The following is a 5,438-nucleotide window of genomic DNA, read 5'->3' on the forward strand; positions in this document are numbered from 1 at the left end:
TTTCTCATCCATTAAAATGATGCAGTTGGCTCCAAATAGTGAGCCCAGATGTCCCTCCCTGAACCTCTTACTCTAGACTTAATTAAAACAGCCCTTTCTGTTGTCATAGCTTTTTTTTTTTAAACATCTTTTTTGGAGTATAATTGCTTTACAATGGTGTGTTAGTTTCTGCTTTATAACAAAGTGAATCAGCTGTACATATACGTATATCCCCGTATCTCCTCCCTGTTGCGTCTCCCTCCCTCCCACCCTCCCTATCCCAGCCCTCTAGGTGGTCACAAAGCACGGAGCTGATCTCCCTGTGCTATGCGGCTGCTTCCCACTAGCTATCTACCTTACGTTTGGTAGTGTATATATGTCCATGCCTCTCTCTCGCTTTGTCATAGCTTTTTGTTGCGAGCCTCAGTAGCTAGGCTTTCCAGGAACTCTCCTCAAGGCCTCTTACATGTGCCCTTCTTGCTCCCTGTGCTTTGTGATCTGTGCTCCTCCGCCACTGGATTCTTTTATGTAGATCCTCCTTTTCTTTTCACTGAACCACTTCCAGCAATAAAGTCTCAGTCACTTTGAGAATGTCCTCATCCTCTTGGCCCATATCTCTGACTCTGAATATTTAGCTGAGAGGGAGGGCATCCTTTCTATGACAGTTACCTTCACAGCCTGAGCTGAGAGTTGTGCCCCACAGACCCCAGATACCCTCCTATTTCAAGCATGTTGTCACTGGAAACTGGTAACCCCAGGGGCTGAGTTCCCTGCAGTCACCAGTATCGTCTGCTACTTTGCTCCTTGGGAGCAGGAGAGATCACATTCCTGCCCATCTTTTCCCAGGTGCAACGGTTCTCAATCCTGGCTCCATGATTAACCACCTGGGGAGCTTGAAAAGCTATCAGAGCCAGGGCCCCACCCCCAAAACAACTGAACCTGAGTGTCTGGGGATGGGGTCCTGGCACTGATATGTTTCAAAAGATCTCCAGGTTGTTCTGAACTGCAGCCGGAGTTCAGAAACGGTGGGCTGAGTACGGCAGGCTTCACCAGAGTGCGGTGCTTACTTGTATATATGGAACCAAGGCTGGGAAAATGGAAAAATGAAGGGAAAGACGTTTTTCCAACAACATTATCCTCCGAAAGGTTGGTAATTTTTCATTATGATTAAGTAATTAAGTTGCTTTTCATGTATTGCTGCCTTTAACTCTCCTGAAAATTGTTTCTAAAAATCATTCGCTAGGGAGCTATATATGTATATCCATCCACATTATCGTTGCAATACAGGATCTATTCAGCTGAAATAATCTTGGCTCTAATACTCAAAAGGCAGCAAAGTAAGTGACAGGAATAATACCCCCCTCTACTTTTCCAGACCACAGAATAAGCAGCACGTGTGGAACATGGCGTTTCAAACGCTGCCACATCACTGAGTGTTCTGCGTGGCATCAAGGGTGGGAGTGTGCCGAGCAAATGTCTCCTCTTACAGGACGTTAGAACCTCAGCAGACACAGACTTTAATTCCTTCATCATCTGACTGCTTTAAAACCTTCCACTTTCTGCAGCGTGGAAACAAATTGGTCTGGGTTTCAAAATTCTTCTGTCAAGAAATAAACGAACCCGTGAAGGCATAGAGGGGCTTATCTGAGTGCAAGCAGACCCTGGGTTTTCAGAAGACTTTGACATGTTAAAAAAAAAAAACAGAGGTGTCTGAAGAAGGTAAATTGCTGATAGCAATAGCTCAGAGAATGAATTGGAGTAAACCAAGCTCCATCAGCCAGGGTGATGCATGAGGTGGCGGTAGAATCTGGGCACATAACTTTTTGCTATATGTGTATTCAACCCATCCTCTTGTTTCCAGCATCACTTTCACATGTACTTGGGGCTCCAAATCCTTTTTGCCACGCCCCTGCAGCTAGTGGGATCTTTGTTCCCTAACCAGGGATCGAACCTGGGCCACGGCAGTGAAAGTGCCGTGTCCTAACCACTGGACTTCCAGGGAATTCCTGACCCAAATCTTAAACCTGCCCAGAACTATGTAATGTGAATCTGCTTCTGGGCTTTTCCACTGCCAGATTGGACTTCTGATCTGCTGAACCAGTGACCACCCATCAGTATGGTGGAGTCTAAGGACTGACACCCAACATCATTCTCCCTTTAAGAGTTATGTCTGCCAGCCCCCATCGCAGAGAGCACTGCCAGCCACAGATTCGCGATTTGTGAGCACTGATGCCTATTCTATTTAGGGGCCCTCTTTAAGAAAAAGAATACAAAATTTGGGATAAAGGCAGATATTTATTTAGAATGAAAAGGAGAGGGACTTCCCTGGCGGTCCAGTGGTTGAGACTTCGCCTTCCAATGCAGGGGGTGCATGTTCGATCCTTGGTCGGGGAGCTAAGATCCCACATGCCTCATGGGCAGAAAACCAAAACACAAAGCAGAAGCAATATTATAACACATTCAATAAAGACTTTAAAAATGGTCCACGTCAAAAAATCTTTTTAAAAAAAAGGATAGGGCTTCCCTGGTGGCGCAGTGGTTGAGAGTCCACCTGCCGATGCAGGGGACACGGGTTCGTGCCCTGGTCCGGGAAGATCCCACATGCCATGGAGCGGCTGGGCCCGTGAGCCATGGCCGCTGAGCCTGCACGTCCGGAGCCTGTGCTCCAAAACAGGAGAGGCCACAACAGTGAGAGGCCCACGAACAGCAAAAATAAATAAATAAATAAATAAAATAAAAATAAAAAAAAGGATAAAAAGGAGAAATTTCAAGTTAAACACTTAAAAAGCGGAAATCCACTACAAATAACACAAAATCCAGAAAAAATATATTGTATTTTTAATATTTTTTAAATTTGTTTCTTTAGATGTCTGCTCAGATATCATCTCCTTGGGCGCCCCTCCTTCTCTCACCACCCCATACAAAGGAGCCAACACCCTTTACATTGTTCTCCATCCCCTCGCTCTGCTTTCTTTTTCTCTAGCACCTGTCCCTCAGGATGTCATATCTCTTCTTATTTGTTTGCTTATTGTCTTTCTTCCTCACTAGAAAGTAAGCTGTATGAAAGTGAAGGCATTTGCCGTCTCCTTCTCTATATTTCCCAACAACCAGAACTTACTAAGTGCTCAATAAATGTTTGTTGAGGAAATGTTGAAAATTTTTACACAAAATTCAATATTTTATAAAATATATGTAGAGTATGATCCAGCTTTTGTAACAATATGCATAGGAATAAAGACCAGAAATAAACAGATCAAAATGTTAAAAGTGATTATCTCTGGGTGATTTTCATTTTCTTCATCTTGCTTTTATAGATATTCCAATTTCTTTTCAATGAGGTATTACACATTTTAGATAAATTAGAGGTGAAATGCTTGTGATGAAATATGAAGTGAGAAAAGTTAGATACAAAATGTATCTAATAAGATCCTGATTTAAGTTGTTTTTTTTTTGTTTTTTTTTTTTTTGCGGTACGCGGGCCTCTCACTGTTGTAGCCTCTCCCGCTGCGGAGCACAGGCTCGGAACACGCAGGCCCAGCGGCCATGGCTCATGGGCCCAGCCGCTCCGCGGCATATGGGATCTTCCCGGACCAGGGCACGAACCCATGTCCCCTGCATTGGCAGGTGGACTCTCAACCACTGCGCCACCAGGGAAGCCCTGTTTTTTTTTTTTTTTTAATGAAAAGAAGACAAAAGACATATAGGAATGAGTTAATAGTAGTTACTTCTTGGAATAACTGGTAGTTTTCAATTCTTCCTACATTTTCTGTTTTTGCAGTCTTTGTAATGGGCATGAATTACTGTGATACTCTATGAAAATTAGGACAACAAATATTAATATAAAAAAGAATAGGAGTTATGAAAAATGAGATAACTAGAGACACAGCTAGATATTTGGTGGTGTTCAAAGAAAGGGCAGGGCAAGACAAAAGGAGGGGCACCCAGAAGGAGGGAATAAAGTGGGAATACGGACCTGGATTAGATAAAGTTAAAAGAGTAATAGGGAAAGAAAGAAGGAACCAACCACAGGGAGGGATGAAAATAATAATGGAGGAGGAGAAGTGGAACAGAAAAATGCCCTCGTTTTGATTCAAATAAGTGCCCACCCTCAGAGCTTCCTAAATTTCTAAAAAATCCAAAGTTAAGTGGTAAGTAAATGGATATCATTTTGTAAAATTTTTTTTTTAATTTCTTTTTGGCTGCATTGGGTCTTTGTTGCTGCCCACAGGCTTTCTCTAGTTGCTATGAGTGGGGGCTTCTCGTTGCTGTGGCTTCTCTTGTTGCGGAGCACAGGCTCTAGGCACGCAGGCTTCAGTAGTTGTGGCACAAGGGCTCAGTAGTTGTGGCTCGCAGGCTCTAGAGCACAGGCTCAGTAGTTGTGGCTCTCAGGCTCTAGAGCGCAGGCTTAGTTGTTGTGGCACATGGGTTTAGTTGCTCTGCCGCATGTGGGATCTTTCTGGACCAGGGCTCGAACCCGCATCCCCTGCATTGGCAGGTGGATTCTTAACCACTGTGCCACGATGGAAGACCCATTTTGTAAACTTTTGATAGGCTCTTTTAAAAAGCAGTGAAGAAAAAATGTATTCTGAAATTGCCAAAATGCCTTCTTAACTTCGTTTTTTCAAGATAGACATCTGAATCGGGATATTCATGACTTGACTTAATTGTGCATTAATTTCAGGTGGCAATGATTGACTGTAACTGCAAGTAACTGGACAAATTCTTGTGGTCTCCAAGGACTACCTGAGTAATGGAATCATAATGATAATTAAGATGTGGTGAATCCACCTTCTCACTAAGAAACAGAATGCCAAATAGAAGTAGTTAGTATTCATTGAAAGCAGTGTGTGAATAATCAGATAAAAGAAAAGTACTTAGCGAAGGCACAAAAACACTTAGTGAAAATCCTTTAACATTTATTCTGTAGCACAATAAAATAAAATGTGGGTTAATTTTTAAATTCATAGCTTATCTAAAGGAACTCCTTGGGACTTATTGGCTATACTTAAAATTACTTTAAAGAGAGAAATAGAGGCCATATTACAAAATGGAAAGAATCCAAAGCTCCTTTTTACTAGAATACACACTGATATGTAAAAGTGCTTTTAATTGGAGATAATTAAAATAATAAGCTATATTTAAAATAATACATACTAAAAGATGTCTACAAAATGATGGGAACTTGGCTATAAAATTTTAACATGAGCAATATCAAGATATAATAATACCTTATCTAAATGAATTTTTTTTTTACTAATTTATCTTTTCACCCCACTTGCCCTTCTGCTTAGGGAAAAAAAAAGTCTCACTAATATATAGATTCAACAAGTACAGATTCAACAAGTACAGAAGAAATTTACTAGAATTATATCTCTGTGGCAAAGTTATAAACATAAATTTACCATTGAAATAAAACTTGAAAGTAGTGCATCCCCTGAAATATATATTCGTATTCATAT

The 5,438-nt window shown here is 41.5% G+C and overlaps 1 non-coding gene across 1 annotated transcript; it reads right to left on the minus strand.

Moving 5' to 3' along the window:
• Nucleotides 1–1,909: 1,909 nt before the first annotated feature.
• On the minus strand, nucleotides 1,910–1,981 carry TRNAE-UUC (transfer RNA glutamic acid (anticodon UUC)). The gene has a single exon. It is a non-coding gene; the product is annotated as a tRNA-Glu (tRNA).
• Between the last annotated feature and the right edge of the window lie 3,457 nt (nucleotides 1,982–5,438).

This window comes from Globicephala melas, chromosome 4 (genome assembly GCF_963455315.2).
Source record: "Globicephala melas chromosome 4, mGloMel1.2, whole genome shotgun sequence".
Taxonomy (NCBI): Eukaryota; Metazoa; Chordata; class Mammalia; order Artiodactyla; family Delphinidae; genus Globicephala; species Globicephala melas.